Genomic DNA, 20,327 nt, shown 5'->3' on the forward strand with positions numbered 1-20,327 from the left:
ATAATGGTCTGAAAGTAATAAAACCAGTTCACATTATTAAGGGAAGATAATGTAACAGTATCTCCAGCAATGCAAGATGAGTATCAATCTGTCCCAAAGAAGCATTTCAGCCCAAAGCTCACAATCACTCCAGAACCATCATTAAGCCGTATCAATGACTCAAACAGAATGGGAAATTAGATCTTGAAAAATGTGTCTTCACACCCATTTTTCTTCATTATCAAAAAAAAGACAGCGGCTAGAAACAAAATGCCTGCCTTGATTAAAATGTATTGATTGAGAATAGAAAGACACGTGGGCTATTTTCTGTAAGTCATAGAGAAAAAAACACAACCCGATTCTCAGCTTTACAACCTGCAGTTTCACTTTCATTCGCTATTTAGCCTATTAAAAGTCCAAGGCCTTCTTGGAGAGAGACTTCTTCACAGTCTTTAAAAAAGTCATCTGTGCATTTCACTGCGAAAGAAATTCAAAAGAAATGTGTTGAACGCTATTATTTGTATTGAATACACTTTGTTGAACCAGAACAGGAAATGTCTTTTTTTTTTCTTTTTTTTTTTATCAGCATTAATAGAAACATAATAACATAAGTAATCACTATAATCTAGATGTGTGCAGTAGAGGAAAAACATATTTTGCTTCTTTATTTTAATAAAAGTAGCAATACAGCAATGAAAAAAATCCTCTATTAAAAGCCCTGCATGACAAATCCTTCTGAAGTGAAGGTATATCAGCAGCAAAATATAGTTAAAGTATTCAAGTATAAGTAAAAGTCATGCTTTAGTCCCTTGAGACTCGTCCCTGCTTACACACTGAAGCTTCAGTGTGTAAGCAGTGTGTTACTGTTATATCTGCTGGAGGTTGAACTTTGTTTGAACTATTTTATATTCCGTTTTTTTTTTGTTTTTTTTTATCCAGGAACAGCAGATACATCTGAGGGTTCGTCAGATTATTACTGGGAAAGGAAAGAAAAAAAAACAACAAAGTTCTAGTACACACATTTTGTGTTTTATTGGGATTTTTTTTTTTTTCCTCATCTTTGATTTTTGGTGCAATATTGAAGGATTTGAACATTTAAAAAACAAGACCATGTGAAAAGCTTGTGAGAAATGAGTACCTGGTGGAGATGTAAACAACTCAGATCTCTGAAATGTGACCCCAACTACAAAGTGATTTTTGTAAGACATTAGAAGATAAACGGGTTGGAAAGCTCTGGTTTAATCTTTAACAGTGTGTTGCATTTTAAAAGCTCATTATATTATCGGTTGTGTCAAATCTTCTTCTGAAAAGCATCTAAAGGTGTTAAAAAACAAACATCTAGTAGCATAAAAGGTACAAAATATTCCTCTGAAATGTAAGTGGAGTAAATGGAGTGGAAATATAAAGAAATTCTCAAAAGAGAACAAGTACTGTATATGAAATTGTCCTTTAGTGCAGTAATTAAATTTGGATGTGTGAATGCAATAGTGCCTGTCACAGACTCTTAAACTGAGTTTTGAGTAACAGTTACTCGATGAGCAATTGACAGTGATGATCGGACAGCTGTTTGGTCTCTCAGCTGATGTGACTCAGCGCTTCACGTCGTTCTAATGTGTTAAATACCTCTGATGTGTTGCAACTGATGTCGTCATCTTACATCTCCATCTGGCCCAGTTGTCTTAAGTAACCAAACGTAAATGGTGGATTTTTATAGAGTAGACGAAGGCCGTGAAGGTCATGGAACTAACAGGACTTCTGTGTCCGTTAGAGTGGATTTATTTTACTTATATAACATGACATAAATAACACTAGTATTTGACATAAAGTGTAAGTATCTAAAGTATGTAATGTAATTATGTAATTACACGTAATTTAATCCGATACTCAATCATTTCTGAACCCTTTCCAAAAGGGGGGTTGCTGCTATTTGTTGCAGTGAACCTGTGATGCACGTGCGCACATGTTGGAGAGATATTTTAGATATAATAGTGATTTAATATATTTATATCCCTATAACTAAATGGAGTCAACAATCACTCATCTGAAGTCTTATTGTCCAATGTCAACCACAACATATTTTAGAATAAAAGCCTCATTAAAATGTTTTTCGTTTTTTTTGTACTGAAAAGCTTCAGTGCGTTTAATTTGAAAAAGACACAGAAAGTGCTCCGTTTGTATTAACAGTGTGAGGCAGTGACTTTAATAAGGAAATTGGGATTGGATGTATGAGACGCCAGCAGGCTGTAACAAAACTACAGTATTTGACACCTAGAAATGAGAACAGGATGGAATCTGAATCAACCCAAATTAAGTGTTTTGCTGATTCAGCGAGGAGGAGCACACTAACCGAGGTGACATCAGATCCTGCTGTGGGACAATTTTTAGCAAAATAGCTTCATGGGAGTTTGTATTTTACTAACTACTGTTATGAGAACAATACAAGTCAAATCAGTGCCTGAGTTTAATGATGCACAGCGATTGTCAACAGCAGAATAATATTTTCTAAACACTGCTTAACACAACAGGTGACCATTTAGATTACACATTCTTAATTATATTGCGAGCAATATCTCTGTTGGAGATCTGAGTTAGTAAAATTTGAGCGACAGAATGAAATGTGGAGTTATTTTTTCTTTTCCTTTTTTTTTAACAAATTTATTTCAGGTCATATCATGAAATCGTTCCTCTTTCAGCATTCAGACCCTTTTCTCTGACACTCAAAATTGTGCTCAGGTTGGTCCTGTTTGCTTTAATTATCCTCAATATGGGTATAAAACTTGATTGGATTCTAACTGGTCTGGGTATATTTTGGAAAGGCTCACACCTGTGTATATAAGGTCCACTAATTACCACTACATGTCAGGACAAACCAGGCCATAAAGAAACTCTCTGTACAGCTATGTAATAAAATAGTAGTGGGGCAGAGATCAGGGCACAAGTATAAAATCATTTCTAAAGCTTTGAGTGTTCCCAGGAGCTCTGTCAATTATTGTGAAATGGAAGAGGTTTGGGTCTCGGTCAGGGAGGTAACTAAGAATGCAACAGCCGCTCTAACAGAGCTTCAGAAGTCCTCTGAAGAAATAGAGGGATGTCCAGCTCAGCTGTAACCCATCAATCAGACCTTTTTGGTCGAGTGGGTACAAAGATCCCACGAGTAGATGGGATATGACCGTTTGCCAAGTGGCACTTGGAAGAAAGAGATTCTCTGGTCTTATGAGGACAATTCAATTCTTGGGGCACAACTCCAAACACTATGTCTGACAGGTTGCAGACACTGTTCATCACCTGGACAATAATATCATTACAGTGAACCAAATCTGCTCCAGACTCTAGCTACCCGAGACACCTTTCTGCTCCACAATGGCCAAAGACAACACTGGCGTGTCTTCGGGACAAGTCTCTGACTGTCCCTGAGTGACCCAGGCAAAGTCCAGACCTTAAACCACACAAACGTCTGTGGAGAGACCTGAAGATAGTTCAGTTCAGACACTTCCCAGTCAATGTGATAAAGCCGGAGAGGATCCGCCGTGAAGAATGGGATAAACCAGCCAAACACACGACAGCAAAGCTTTTAGAGACTTACCCAGGAGGAGTGAAAGCTGTAACTGCTGCTAAAGGTCCTTTTACAGATTTAAGGGTCTCAATACTTTTGTATATGAGGTATCAGTTTTTAAATATTGCATAAATTTGCAAAAATGTCCCAAAGCACTCTTTTATGTTAGCACTATGGGTTACAGACAGTAGGTTAATGGGAATTTTTTTTTCAATATTTGGCATTTCAAAGTAAATCTACAACATAATATAATGAGGTGGCCTGAATACAGTACTTTCTGAAGCAGCAGTACAGCCAACAGTTCAGGAAGACATTCCAGGAAATTTCGGTCTTTGGAAGGCAGGTATGGGCAAAATAATGGATCTCTTCTATTATTGTAACAATCAACATAGAAAAAAAAAATGGCAACAGTAGATAAAGCCATCTTTGAGGCCGCAGTGTTACAGAAATATGTAATGACCAATACTCGTTACACTGCTTGAAAGTTAATTAAAAATGACATTGAGCTGTACAGAATCCACACAAATGTGGAGAAAATCCACTGGAAATACATTATTCCTTCTTTCAACAGAAAAGGGAAGGAAAAAAAGAAACACCCTGTTCTTTTTTTAGATTGCGACTGAGTGACTACCAACAAAACCGCTCATATTTTATTGATCAAAGGACCTATTGATAGAGGGATGTGTTTTTCCCCATCTAATTAACTGATGACATATATTGTACTGCCAGACAACAAAAGTCCCACATCATGCAAATGTGGAGCAACTTCTCATTTGCCTCATCAGAGGAGCTCGATGCACGCTGATGCCGAAGCTAAATTTAGAGCCAGCCCCGTTCCTTCATTTGTGTCTCTCTGGGGTGTTTCTGGTATTTTTGCACCTCAGCATCTTGTTTTTGCCATCAGCTGCTGGATTTGCAGCGATCGGGCAAACAGAATGCAGCATGTTGTCAACAAACATAACGACTCTCATCAAAGAGATGGAAAGCAATTCAGTCATATTTCACTGACTGACACCATTGTGAATTTTTAATAGAATATTTTATGTATGTTTTCATGAAGTTAATCTGAAGTTAATCAGATGTGACAGACAGAGCGGCACCTCTGTTAGTTACTGACATCAACTGTATCAGGAATTTATGTCAGTTAACTTTGTTTAGCATAAGGCAATTTTCACCACCGCCTATAAACCGACGGATTTAACATTTGACCGACTCGACGAGACGCACCGTAGTTTGGGTTCAGTGCTTTTGTTATCCGATTCTTCCTTCATCTGTGATATTCTGTACTGAGTGTATCTGTTCTCTATGAATTCATTATTCATGTTCGTTATATAATCTCAAAAGAACCAGCCCTATCTTCGAGAACAGTGGTCTTAAATGACTCCTAGGGGGTTCAATCCCAGGGGTTGAGGTATTCTTACTGGGGAAATAAATTCTGCAGCACAAAGTTATGTTTTTTGGGGGGACTTTTGTCTAATTGTAGTGATTCTGTATTCTTTTCCATCATTAGAGCTTTAACATATCTTAAATTGAAATACTCTAAAGCCACAGTTGGAATGGATTTATGTCTCAAAGGAAGGTGGGGTTATTAATCTTAGCAAACTGGGTGGTCCCACTCTAATTTAAATCCTGGCCAAAATGCTGTCCTTTTCCGTGCTTGCCCCTCTACCTTTTTTTCTGAGTATGGAATCTGACTTTGTCTAAAAACAAATTAAAACATGTTTTTGTGTATTCATTAGATGCCAGAAACATGCCAACACCAACAGAACTGGCCAATTTGGGAACCAAAGTAATGGTAGAAAAAAAGAAAGCTATTGTAATAATGAGATAGTGTTACATTAGCTAAGATACAGGTAGTTACAGCTTGTCTCTTTTGAGACATTCTTTCAGAGTTTTTTTTTTTTAGCTTAATTTGTTTACATTTTGGCAAACTGGCATCATTAAAAGTTTGCTGGAATTAGCTGTCTGCTGTTCCTGTTGTCCGGTTGTTAATACAAATTTGTCAGACACCTTTTAAGGCACCTTTCCTCCAGAACTTTTTTGCAGTGAGCAACAAAGAATAATATCCTCACAAAATATAAGTCTCACTGAATGATTAATATTAAGATCTGACTCACATTTGTTTTTTTACCCCTTTTGATATCTATTACAGATCGTATCCTGTCATTTCCTGATGATTAAAATCCCATCTGGAACAAAAACTTAAATTATGAACTAGTACAGTAAATATTTAATTATCCTCCTCCCCTTTAATGCTAATCCAATCCAAATGGGGCTGAAGAAGGAACAATCAGTCTTCGATTAAACTGCTCACAACTCGCATAAACCCAGGAATAAGGTGTCTACAGGAGACATTGATTTGTAATTAGGAGGTCACAACAAAACCAAAAGTTGGGAACCACTGTCAAAGGAAATATGTTTTATGTTTTAGTTGGCCATTGTTGTTCCCAACGACCTCGGCCCATCCCAATCCTTCAGTATGGTCATGGGCTTTGGGTGGTACCCGAATGAGAGAGCTCTCGAAAACAGGCTCCTCGGCTCCTCCTTAAAAACAAGGTAAGGAACTCGTATATCCGGAGGGACCTCGGAGAAGAACTACTGTTCAATAGCATCAAAGGAAGCAGCTGAGGTGGTCTGGGTTCCTCCTGGGCCTCTTCCTTTCGGAGGATTTCCACATGCAGTGCTTTAGATCTGACTTGAAAACATGTTGTAATTCCCCGGGCCGAGCCAGAAAACAGTGCTGGAGTGGCGACTAACTCGCCCAGCCTGCTTTCATTTTTACTCGGCCCTGACAAGTCTAAATCCAATTGATGCAGTTCCTACAGCTAACGTTACGATGGAATACTACTTCACATTACTGCTGCTTTTGTTTGCGCAGACAAGGAGGCCCCTCGAACACACCTCAGAAATGATTTTAAATTGATACGTTTTCTTTTCAGGAAATATCTTTTCAAACATTAAATTTCATTGTGAGACCAAAGCCGTCCTTGAGTTGTGACCATGTTTGAAAAAGTGTCAATCAGTTGAGTAACATTGACACCCGATCCTAATCAGCAGTACACTACCTGGTTTTGGTGGCGCTAGCTTTCATGCCTGATGTGCGCTGCACAGTCATGAACATTCAGAGTAAGTCTTTGTGCATCCTCTGTTTGTCTCCAGGTATATGGGAGAGCTTTTGTTATCACATTCTTTGCTTATGCTTGCACTGAAAAACGTTCATGACAATCCAAGTTGGCAGCGAGGAATACTGTCTGGCATTCAATGCCCCACAAAGAGTTCTTATTTACCAGGTACAGCAATCAGAGGTACAGCCATTGTAGCTAACAGCCAGAGACCTTTAATTGTTTCTCCCCAGTTGTGTAGCTGCTGTTTTTATATCCAATCTGTTCAATTCAGGAGTCTGCAAATGTTTTTTGAATGCAGAGTGCCAGGGGAGTAAGCACAAAATATTCCTACGACGTATGTCTATTTTCGGTTTTATCACCAGTATACAACCTACACGTTGTTGTAGTTTATTCATAAAAAAGAAAAAAGTATTTATCTGCTTTTGTGTTTGACACATATTTAACGCCCACACTGATGCAAGATTAATTTACATAATGCAGACACACTGGCCAGCTGTATTCACCTTTAATGTGGTGCAAGGTAGCTGGTTACAAAATGTAAGCAAATCTACAAGTTTTGAAGGAATTATAGAAGCAAAGAAAGGGCGTAACGATTCGATCGCGATCCCCGCCCAACGCTGATGTCAGCAGATTGTACTGAACACAAAATGCACACGTGGAGCATGAGGTCATTTTACATTTACCTCTTGCATGTTGAAGTACTGTGTTAAATGAGGACTTTTCAGTGTTTTCAGATGTCAACATCAAAATGTGACAACTTCCCTCATCCTCCGTGACAAACCCTGACAACAAGAAAAATGTGGCGGCGGCCTGTCACACTGAAGCACTGGGTTTTTGGAACTTAAGTTACAAGTTTGCACCATGACTACAAAACTACTCATAGTGAATCCATCACTCAGCTTGTACTTCAACTCTAAATGTGACGGGACTTAACCTTAATTATGCCCTGATTATTTATTATTCAAATGACAACAAATGGGCTTTGAGTTAATAAGGTTTTGATGTTAATAAAAGGTCTTGACGCTAATTAAAATCTGTCTCGATGACAAATGTATGAATTTATAGTTTGCGTGAAGGGCATTCCAAGAGTCCTGGGGATTTTAAACACACCTTTACTGCAAGCAGATGTCAAGTGATGCTTTAAGGGTGCGAGCAGGAGACAAATAATTCATTGATTATTTTTCAATTGTTTAGTGATGTTCTCTAAACAGTAAAATGCAGCAGTAAAAACAACAGCACAATAGAGGAGTTTTGACCTTGTGAGGAGGAAAAGGAACAAAAGCACCTGGGTGCAATAAGTGTAGATATAAGGAAGAGGGGTTACTGTGGATACATACTGTATGGGCTGACCTTTTCAAATGCCAGCCTTTGTTATCAAGGGATGACCCTCTGCCAGAGGAGAGCAGTTTCACCGCTGCAACATCACCGACGTACACGAATTGTCCTCCTGCTGAGGCAAATGCACTTTTACCATGTACCTCTGAGTGAGGAGAAAAGATGTGGAACAAATCCACAGTCCGATGGATATCGCTTTGTGTAAACAAGGCAGATAATGCGCAGCAGTTTTGCACTGCAGTGTGATGGGAGATAAAAAAATTATATCATATTAAGCTTGTTTTCGAAGTCTGTTTTGGGTGTAATCCAGCTTACCATTTACATCCCGCGTAACAGAAGCGCGTACATCACAACCTGACAGCAGACAAACAGGAGCTTGAGGCCTCGGCTCTTTATGTAAGCCGCATCTCGATATTCTCCGTAAACAGATTTTACAACAACAAAGAATTTGGGAATTTAAAATGTGCTATTACCCTCCCATACATAATGCACACACATACATATTCCTTTTTGTGTACAGCACTGCAGGGATCCACTTAAACAGTCAATTACTGTATGCGGCTTCATCATATATCTTGCATGCAAATGAGACTATAAATACACCGACTCATCTCTCAGATGCGTCAGCCTCTTGGGGTGTTAAACAGTATGCTGCGCACTGTCGTAACATATCAACCTCATTCTATTAAAGAATGTAGTTTGAGAAATTCTGCCCTGTGGCGGCTGTATTTATTGAGTAAGTAAAGGTGAGACTGGAACAGATGACAGGGAATTTTTTTTTCCCCCCACACTTCCTTGTCCATTTTAAATAGTTTGCCATTGACAATAAACTTCATTTTATATTTTATAACAATTCAAAATATATCTGTATTGCTATGTTTTTTTTTTTAAAAAAGAAAATAAATTATTTTACCACAAAAGCAGAAATAGCAGCACTCATAAGCTAGTTTTGGTAGAAGTTTAGCCTTTTTTTTTTTTTTTTCCTCCTCACAATAATTCAATTTAGCTGCCTCTGAGTCTGGAGGTTTTTCACTGTTAAAAGGGAGTTTTTCCCTCCGGCAGTTGATTATGTGGGAATTGTCTAATTGCTGGGTTTCTCTCTGCAATGTTGCAAAGTTCTTTTGCAAGGACCTTCCTGCTTTCAAATGCCCTGAGATGACTTATGGTGTTTTTTGTTGCTTATTGAACCGAACTGAAAATCCTCTTGGGATCAAGGATATCTGTACAAAAACTAAGGTAATTCAACCATAGTCCAACTTTACCTTCTTACAGCCAGGATGACTAAACATTGTTCTAAATATGTGCAGCAGAGGCAAATGTATCCTCCCTTTAGCCCCTAGTGCAACGTTAACGAAAAATAAACGGGGGATAAAACTGAAGTAACTTTCTCCGGCTTGACAAAGCTCCTCCAGAACCACAAAGGATATTTTACAACCCTTTTCCCAGGCCGAATTCTACTCATCGAGACTACTAAATTGTCTTTGACATGTAGAACCCTTACAGTGTCTCTTTAACTTTCACTCAGTTAACACAGTGAATCAGACAGCTCTTATCATCGGGCCTCTTGTACAAGCCAACATTGGAAGAGTGAGAGAAATCCATAAGGCCCGAGAGTTTCAAGTGACTTTGTCGTGTCTTTCACAAGTCTGTGCACAAACTACATGCATTCTCTCTTCCATAATTACCACCTGGATCAGGATCATCAAAGAGCTGGTATATTGTCCCTTCAAATCACATCCAATCTCTCTCTGCAAACAGACCTGTCATAATAACATGACAGGTTGCTGAGTATTCCCTGACATTATCTATCTGAAAGGATTACCATATGACACCTGAGCTGCAAATGAGGTGTCTTAAAGATTCGAGGTCAGATAGAATGCCACGCACGTCCCTCTGCCCTGCTGTTGGCAACGTTTTTGATCTGTGCACTGCGCGGTTGGACCAGGGTTGTCCCTTTGAATGCTAATGAATGATGTCTTCAAAGAGGCAACGCTCCCTAAAGTCACCTCACACTAATATACATTATTGTGTGCGGAGACATCAAAGCAATCGCCTTATACTAGAGCAACATTTTCCATAGGAGAAAAAGCATTCTCATGGTTCAGCATGTGCTTCTTAAGACATCTTGCATTCGCACACACCAGAGTACAAACTAACACGTTGTCTTCCCAGAGCCGGTGGTCCAACTGTGTCATCCATATTTTTAGTAATATACATCACTTCTCTTCCTTGCTGCGTGCTTTCAGCGTTACATTGCTATATAGTCTATATTCTGAGACCGAGGTGACGAGCCACTTAACATGCTCTCACAGCTTCTCGAGCCTCTTCCGTATTGGACCTGCCATGTTTTTACAATATGGTGGACTAAGTGCTGCGGTAGTAAACTTCACGCCGTTGGCTCTATCTTTAGTTCTGCAGTACACCGTTGTTGGATTTACCCAGTGGGCCTTAAGCTACATAATTCATATATGTTTGAGCAAAATAGGCTTGTAAGAAATGAATGTTACCTTGACTCAAACCAGCAGCCATTTAATCATTATCATGATGCTGTACAGTTGCAATCGTTCTCACTGCTTGGCCTCCCAGAATAATCCCGAGTGGAGGTGTGCAGGGATGCTGGGCTCTGCTGAAAAGCAGCTTGTGTGGGGGATGCTGAGTGGTCACACATATTTCACTACAAATATGATAGGAAAATGTTGTATAAATAATAAAGCACAGTTGTTGTTTTAAAAAAAAAAAACATTTTTACCCAACTTCTGTTAAGCTGGGACTCGAGAAGATGTATGTGGAGCCTATTTCAGTATCTGCTGTATATTATAGTGTACACTTCTGTTCTACAAAACAAAAATACATAAAACTAAAATGACATGCAAATATACCAATAAAATCAACACTTAACACACTTTAATAGGGTACTAAAATAAAGCATCAGCTAATATCAAATTTCCTGCTTCTAACATTATGTTTACATCCCATTGTTTTGACCATTATTATAAACAGCTAAGTAGAAAAAAACTCAGAACTTAAGATTCTTGAAGATTCAAGGTTGTGTTGCCTCTTTATGCTGTTCGTTTCTCCCTCCGAGAAAAGAACATTATAAAGAAGCAACAAATAATAAACATTGGGTCGGCTTGTGGAACCATGAAGCATAAAATTGGAAACATACAACTTCAGAGCTAGAGATCTTTGCAGAAAACAACCTAAGAGGGAAGAACAGCATAGAGAGACAACGAACAGTAGACTCAGGGAGGAGCTCAAACTATTCTACTTTTGGAAATTCCAGGAACCAAAAGCAGGCCATCGTTTTGAGAGTGAAGTGGTCTAGTATGATTACATGGTACTATAAGATAGTTGCGGTATTATGGAGCACGGTCATGAAAAGCCTTCTTATGTCAGACGAAGAATTTTGGTTTCTGCTCTTGATTTTATAGGAAGCCAATGAAGAGAAGGTAACGTAAGAGAAATATAACCTCTCTTGCAAATTCCAGTCAATACTCTTGCTGCAGCATTTTGGATCAACTGCAGGCTTGGTGAGGAGTTATTGTGACAACTTGATAATAAGGAGGTAATAATTACATGGAGTAGTTTTCCAGCATCATTCTGACAATATTGACAGTATTACACAGATAAAAGAAGGCAATTTATCCCAGTTAAAAATTATTAAATAGTTCTTAGAGGAGTGCTGGAGGCCAAAGCAATGCCATCCAGAGTAACTATGGATAGAAAGTGAGTTCCTGAGCTCTTTAGGTCCAAATACCAGAGGGCTTGTATGAATTAAGAAGTAGACAATTACAGAATGAATGGATCCCACTGACTTTTTTCATCTACCTCTTCCTCGCTAATGTTACCATGAGGTTGATGTTCATGTTTATGTGAAACTTGAGACTTGTGAAATGTGTTATTGGATGGATTACATCAACACTCCTCAGGAGGAATTCTCATAACTTGTTGTTATAAGTTGTCCACATGTAGCGTCAACATCAGGAAAAAAAAAGTATTTCGCTCAAACACTATGCCCTCCAAATATGTTGCCTTACGGAGCTGCTAACATGGCAATGACCTTGAGTCTGTTTATGTATTTATCTTCTTCCTTTTACAAGTCCTCCCACTAAATGAAAGAGTGTTGTTAAGTCATTATGGTGCTTTGAGACTACTTTTCTTGGCACCCATTTCCAAATAGTGCAGCTTCACTGTCTGATTTTTTTTTTTAAACAAAAACAAACAAAACTTATTAGCTATGCTGTATATCCAGATTTATATCTCTTAAATAATATCACTAATTAATGGTAATTAAGAGATTTTCCTTTGCAAAAATCTACTTGTCAGTGCTTTCAGGTAAAAAAAATATGGTGCAGTGTCTATTTCAAAACCAGCAACTAATTTCACTACTGATAGGCCAGCCGTAGACACTGGAGAGGCCAGCATGTTGACTTCCTTATCACTATACAAGATTGGTCACGAGCATCGATGTAGTGACTATCATTCCAAGGCGACCCCCTCTGCCTTTATTCAGAATGTTCAGATCTATACATTTTAAAATAGTCCCCGCCTCCATCTTCACCTCATCTCGTCTGCAGCTTGAGTCGGCTGCTTGATGATATTGGAAGCCCCACCCCCAAACTGATGGGATTGGTTCTTAGGTTTGTGGCTTGACTGTCACTGCACTTCCAAAATAAATATCTTCAGCAATAGTGCTAACTGGTTATTTTACTCATGATGTGTCCTGTTGCATATTAAAAACATCACTTGGACATGTTAACTAGGTAAACAACGTGATTTTCACTGGAAGGGGTTCTTAAGGAACATTTAAATATACATTCATTATAATGTTCAGGTGAAGTTCACATTGTTGCTTTTGGATTTAAAAAAAAAAGTATAGTACTTGGCTGGCTGTATAAATAGCCACGCTCTGTGAGGGCGGACTTGTCTCGTAGGCTGATGTGCGGGGGTCCTGCCAGCCTCTCAGTTTCCACGTCCAGCCGTCGGCCTATCAGCAGCTAAATCAGTCACTGGCTTCAACACAGACATAAGCTACTCTGACCTCTAGACACTCTTACTTTTGGAACAACCCCAGCACCAAAGATAAATCGTAATGGTAGCACTGTTTCTAAATGACCTCAAATCTAGTTTGTCATGTCGTTACTGTTGTTTATAGTCAGGCAATAAATATTAAAGAAATAACTGTGTGCCCCGGGAGATTTCAGATCACATACACACAGTGAAAACATTTTCGCTGAAAGTTAAGCAGTAGAGACATAGCAGGTTCCCTTGTTACCTTCTTTTTCCGATAAAACAAAAATGAGAAGGAATACTTTAATCCACTTCGTTAAAAACAACCTTCAAATTTTGAGAATAATAACTGCAATTCATTAAAGTTCGATGCTTGTTTGTTCACAGTGTGATTGATTATAACAATGTCAAGTTTGATTGGCTCTCCGATTTGCTCTCGACAGCATGCCGAAAACCTTTGGATTTGTTTTCTTCTATTGTGTGTACCATGACACACCCAATGACTCATTTTATGATGCTTTATTACTTGAGTGCCCAGCAGAATTGATGTACAAAAACACACATGCAATGTGATGCTTGTGAGGATATAAATGTTGAGCGTGTTGCATATATACGGCCTCAGCCCAGAGATACTCCCACAGTACCAGAAGCGACACACGCCTATACAATGTAAAGAGCAGTTTTTCATCAGACTTCATCTCCCCTGAAAGTAATAAGAGCTTAGATTCGTGTCTGGGTTTTATTAATCAACCATCATCCCCTTGCTTAGTTCAAATGCACGTTGCACTCAGTAACTAATATGCAAGAAGATTAAATGAGATCCAATTCAAACGGAACACCACAGTCGGCTCGCTGTGTGTTGAAGTCCACGCATGGCTTTGGTTTGGGGCCAGATGTATTCTCTGTGACTCAGATCAGATGATTAACAAGACTGAAAAATATCGGATGTGTTTCTGTGCTCCAGCTAATATCATGTTTCTTATCTCATATGGCAGCCAAATGCATGTACTATAAATATTTGTGTGCATACACATCTGTGTTTAGTTTACAGTGAATGAATCTATAGTGGTGTGTAGAGGTGCTTTTAATGGAGTCTTTAGTCTTGTAAATGAATCCTTGACACAGTTTAGACCCTGGCAGAAGTGATGTTGGTGGTGTGATCTTGCTGATAATTAAGTGTCAGAAATCACTGGACACACAGAGCTTAAACACTTTGCATTTAAATAATTTAATCAATTCATCCCTTAGAGACCGCATAAATGACTGTACGCAGTTTTTTACAATTAATTCAAAGCAACTAATTTCGAATAAAGCGTTCCGAGACCCCACAGCTTAATTAATTTCCATTTAGGGAGTCCGCTGCTCCTCTCATTTGAGGTATTTGACATTCATAACCATGCATGTCGCTTGTTTTTCATCAATAAACTGACAGCTACGGCAGAAGTCTCGAAGCGTCGGAGCACCATTCCAAGGCGCCGCCAGGTGAAAAAGGAACACACTATCCACACACACAGTTCAACAAACCCTCACTTCTAGTGTGCCATGTTTTACTCAGTTACAGTATATCCACCATAATCCAGACTGACAGCTGTTGTTGACCTGTGCGACACGTACGCCAACAGCAGCATCTCAATTATACAGCGTGAAATCATAACTGTCTGAATTCTGGTTGAAATGTTGCAACTTCAAGCCTGTTTGCACTTAAACGATATTAAGACCGCACCGCGAGGCAGTGTGGGCACTCGGGCTGCTCGAGGTGGGTTTACGGGGAGATGGAGAGCGCTGCTTGCAGGCCGTGGAATCTCATTAGGTGTATTGTGTTCCCGAAATGAAAGCAGAGGTGTTGGTTGGCAACACCTTCCACTACAACCAGGGGAGTCTGGAAATCTCTGTGGCTTAGTAACACTGCACATTGCGAAAAGAGCTTGTCAATGGGATTTCGGGAGGATGTTCTGCAGCTTGTCACAGTAACAGAAGTAGAAATCACATGAACTGGCAGCATAAATTGATCTCTCAAAACCACAGTTTGTTGTCTTCGTAAGCTTATTTATCTGATTTGAATCTTTAATTCTATGTAACATATGGAGCATTCCTACGAGTGACAGGCGGCCTCTTACTCCCAGAAACATGTTGCTCTGGTTATTGATATCTTTTGTTTTCCCAGCTGGGAAAGCACATTTTTGGTTGATAGACCTTTTAATTTTTAGCTGAGCATAAACAATTGAACCTCATAAATGTTAATTTACAGTGGTAAGAAACAGTAAGGGAACCCTGTATTCATCCATTGTTGGTCTTGAAATATGGTCAGAACTTCATTCAGGTTAAAATTGTTAACAAACACAATCTAGTTTATGCAATAACATAAGAATCACTGTATTATTCTTGTGCATGTTGGATACATCGTTCAAGCATTCAAATTATAGGCAATGGAGTGATGTAAACCATGTTTTTTGCATCTTAAGACTTGTGATCAGTAATTATTGATTTGCATGATGCTGGGAAGGATTACATCATCTCAAAGAGTTTAGATATTAAATAGTCCACCATTAAAGAAGCTGTCTAAAAATGGAGACGATTTAGTACTGCGGCTGCTCTCCTAGAACTGGGCGCTCAATAAAAACTGGTCCAAATGAACAAGCAGAATGTGCAGTAAGTTTAGGCAGAAGCCCAGAGGATCAGATAATAGCTTCAAGGAGTCGCTGAAGCTAAGTCCAGAAACTGTCACTCTTCAATGCTACTGAGAAAGTAATTTGTGGTTTGTGAAAGATTGAATTGTTCAGGAAGAGCATGCATCACTACGTATGGCGTAAAAAGCCCACTGCATACCAACATAAAAATATCATGCTAAATAGGAGGTACGGTCATCATTTGGGGCTTTGCTCTCTGTGGACACGGCTAACCCGCCATCATGAAGAGTCAAATGAATTCCCAAATCGATCAAGGTATCTTGCATAGTGTCGGGGTGTCTCTCCGCCGAAGCTCGGTAGAAGTTGGTGATGCAGCAGGACAATGACTCAAAACACCAAAGTAAATCTACCATAGATCAGCCTTTTAGAGTGACCCGGTCAGAGCCATGACCTTCACCTAACAGAGATGCTGTGTAATGTTCTCAGGAGAGCTGTTCACACCAAAAAGCCCCAAAAATGTAGCTGACATGAAGCAGTTCTGTCGGAAAGAAAGATTTTCCCTGAACATTTTAGAGCTTTGATCTGCAGCCACTAGAATCACTGGTTTGAGGTTTTTGCAGCCAACAGAGGTTATTAAACTTAAGGATTACTTCACTCCCCGCCCCACCCCCAACCCCCACCCCCGGCACTAGAAATGTTTAATGTTTAATGTATGTAGGAATGTTTAATGTATTATTTAGTATAATTTTTCTTGTATTTTTTTTTTTTCTCTAAACCACATTGCATTTTTGTATACTGTAGCATCAGACCACAACTTATCACCAATGAAAAGACAGTTCTTTCATAGGGTTCACAGATTTTGCCCCTGAAAGTCAAATTGAGTTGACTGAACACAAGCTTTTTTTCTATTAGATTTTCTTCATGAAGATTTATGAATTTGGAAACGTTGATATGACACCTTAAGGCAACAGAACACAAACTGCCCCTTATTAAAATTCTCTGCACATTATATAGTATTGCAGTTTAAAAATTTGATTTAGATGAATGTTTAAAAAGACAACAAATTGCAAGTTTTTTAAAGGTTTTTTTGGGGGGTCATCATTTTTGCCTTTATCAAACAGTTACACTGGAGACAGCGAGAAGATGCAGGGAAAGAGAGCAGGGAAATGAGATGCAGTAAAGGTCTGGCTGGCCAGGAATCAAACTGGGGATTCATTTTCAACACTGAGTGGTTCGGGCCAAATAACAACTCCGACCAAACAGAAAAGGACTAACATGAACACAACAACAGACTGAAAATGAAATGGAAACCCGATGGCAATTCCATCTGATTATCAGGCTGCAGAGAGTTCTGGATTTATTTGTCCAGGATTTAAAATATCTGTCTCAATGCTGTGTGTCTCCACACTAAATAATTGGGTCAATTCTGATTACACTTTTTCATTTGTGCCACTCCCAGCATTGAAAAAGTGATATTTTAAAACGTCAACAGCAATGCGTCTTCTTAGAAACTCCTTCTCAGTCAGTCTTGGATGAATCGCGACTTAGATGTGGAGAAGTTCACTATATGTGACACTAAATGTCACTGTTCATCGTTGTTTAGTTATTTATTTTTGTCGTATCAGTTTCTTCCCGTCCATTTTAGTCTGTTGCCATTGTTTATTTTTGTCAGTTTGTCTTTTCATCGTCATTTGGCTCTGTCTCTAAGTTTTTCATGTTCATTTCCTGTTATATTTTTATGAGTAACCTTGTCTCACTTCTGTTGTCTTAACTTCCTGTCCTCTTGTCTTCCCACCTGTGTCTGATTGTCTTTCCCGCGCTGATTGTTTCCAGCTGTGCGGAATTATCTCCTGACCTCCTGACCTCCTGTGTCAGATTGTCATCGTTACTTCAAGCAAGTTGTCCCATCACGCTTTTCAGTGTCTAGTATGTTTGTTTTTTTTGTTTGACCTGTGTTTTTTCCTTTTTGGACTTTGTTTTTGCCTCAGTTTTTTTTGGATCATGGACTTTACTTTTTAAGATTCTGGACATTCCCTGTAGCCTGGCTGCGCCAACTGTCTCCCACAGCTTCAGTTGTCTTCGCCGTGATAACCGTCTGGTGGCTCGGCTCATATTAGCGTTTTCACAGCAGAATGGGACTGAAGGGCGGACCAATCAGCGATGAGTGTCGGTGGTTAACTGCGCTTTTCCCGCCCCTCCTTCAATGCGATTGGAAGGCTGGTGACATTGACGAACGTGACTCTCAGTGAACGCTCGGTGACCGGAAAGAAACGCTGACCGCTCGGCGCCGAATAAACACTCAGCACCTCGTCACGCTGCTGGCAGTTCTTTAAAAACAACCGTAAAAATACGCTGTGCTCAGGAAAAACGCTTTAGTGGTTTGGTAGGTTGATGCAGTACATTGGCCGGTTTCGCTGCAAGCTGATTGGTTAAAATCAACCTGAGGTGTATACCGAGGAGAATGAAATGTCTGCAATCAATTTTCTATGATGGGTGACAAGACCCATATTCACTCAGAGAAATTGGGTCGGGTTTCGAACCAGGCCACATTCCCTGTATACGTACGCACTTCTTGTTGTGTTGTGCGTCGAGTCCAATTCCTCAATTCCTAACACTTGATGGTACAACAAATCATTTATTATTTCCAATACTGTTGCTACAAATATGACAATTGTTTCCATGTGCCACAGAGACTCGTCGATTTGAGTCAGCGGAGGCAACATGCACCTTTATTTGTCACAATTAGAAATGGACTGGAAAGAACGCCGGCCTGGATCAGACCAGCACAGTGCAGTTCAGTTTGGGAGAGATTTCATTTGATCTCCTTTTTCCTGCAGAAACAGTCACTGAGGAAACTGTTAACAATGCATTCTTGTCCATTGCAACAATTTCCAGTAAAGAGATGTAACTGTTGAAACTTTAAATGTAATTATACAATAATGTGCACCATACATTAAATTTAATTTACCTCCATTGGCAGAAATGTCAGACAGATATCTAAAAACCTGGACAAAATAAAATGAAACTATCAGTGTGGCTCCATACCGCTGCACAAAAAGTGAGAATACTGTATGTTTGTTTTCTCAGTTTAGCTGAGGAGACTCTTTAAAGATGCTGCACATCTTTGAAGGTAAAGGAAGGTTTCTTATGGCAACCAGGCAAAAGATTGCCATGCTTATTATCCAGTACTGGTCGTACTGATAATATTGAATTTGTTGTGTCTGGTTCATTGCCTTTAGTCTACAGCTTCTTCCCATTCAGCCGGTGGGATCTTGTACCACTTAGTGTTCCACCCTGACCATGGGATTTGGCAAAGGCAGACGGCTGGCAGATGCGGATCCTAAGAGGACCCTTGTTTTAGCAGAGAGATGTATTATTCTATGAAGACAGTGATAATTGCAATGGGACTTCAAAATTGCTGTTGTTTATTTACCTCGGCTAGCGCAGCCTTGAGCCAGAACATAGCGTTTTTCCCAAATAAACATGATGAAACCTTGTTGTGTCTACCTTCCTGTTTCTTCCTCTCTTTCTCCGTCCTTTTATCTTCTCTCATTAGGATGAGAAGTGGCAGTGGGCTCTGGGAGGATATGTGCACTGACATGGTCACAGAATTTTAATGAGAAGATGTATTTACGCTGTATTATTACACCATTCACCCTTCCCTCTCTTCATAAAGCTAACAGGTTCTGTCAGAGCGGGCTCCTGTGAAAGCTCGTCTGAGAACATCATGGATCTCAATCCGTCACTATTTGACCTTTCTATGTATCTTATATATTTTTCCTCAAACAGACCGAGCCGCCCTTTGATTTGGAAGGGTAAAATCAAAGGCTTTAAATGGAATATGATTACCAAACTAAAAGACAAAAAAAAGTGTTTTTTCTGCTCCTTCTTGTACCCTACAGTGCACTTTCAATGTTTGATGTTTTAATGCCATTGCATGAGCTTCTGCCACTTGATGCCACATCTGATGAAAAGCAAAATGAAAAAAAATATTTTCGTATTATGATACTTTGAAGTTCCAAAAAGACAAAGTTTGTTGTGATATTTTTTTTTTCTACCACGTAAACAATCACCACCCATAACTGCTTTCGGTTCATTTCCGCCGTCTTCTTTTGTGATCGTCCCTGTTTTAGGTAACCTGACCGATGTGAATGAGATCTACAGACAAGAGGTGTTATATGATTTGGATTCCACCTTCTTCACATGAATCAATATGTGTTTGGATACCTGACCTGACGGAACAACGCCTCCGGTTACTGTGAGTACAAATGTGATGCACACAGTTGGAAAAGAGGACTTACACATCATGACAAATCTGTGGATGTCACACATTTGTCATGATCTTGACATTACATGCGGCATACTGAACATGGATGAACAATGATACTGATACCATCATTCAAACTACCACTGGTGGACAGTGCGATTACTCTACTTACTTGATTATTTCCATTTTCTGCTAGCTTATAGTTCATCTCTGCAACAATATTTTACAGGAAAATATTCTACTAATTGTTTTATACAGTGTCTGACTGCTTTAGTTACTACTTTATTTTGTTTATTAAACTATTCAACAGGTACCGTACACATTCATAGACATTTCTGGAGTTGTGGCAGTTACACATCTTGGCTAATTTTCCACCGTAGTTACTTTTCACATTTGTGTATCTTGTCAATCACCGACTCACAATCTCTGCT

At 39.3% G+C, this 20,327-nt stretch overlaps 1 protein-coding gene across 2 annotated transcripts in view; it reads left to right on the top strand.

The window, feature by feature from the left end:
• Positions 1 to 20,327, top strand: part of LOC138205187 (leucine-rich repeat and fibronectin type-III domain-containing protein 2) — a 132,850-nt gene that overhangs the window by 54,068 nt on the left and 58,455 nt on the right. For both annotated transcript variants that reach the window (XM_069160949.1, XM_069160950.1), the window contains exon 3: positions 19,763 to 19,887. The gene's annotated coding sequence lies outside the window, so the exon portion shown is untranslated. The remainder of the gene's footprint in view (positions 1 to 19,762; positions 19,888 to 20,327) is intronic.

This window comes from Embiotoca jacksoni, unplaced genomic scaffold, assembly GCF_022577435.1.
Source record: "Embiotoca jacksoni isolate LCO1_2020_lvr unplaced genomic scaffold, fEmbJac1.0.p SCAF_27, whole genome shotgun sequence".
NCBI classification, from domain to species: Eukaryota; Metazoa; Chordata; class Actinopteri; family Embiotocidae; genus Embiotoca; species Embiotoca jacksoni.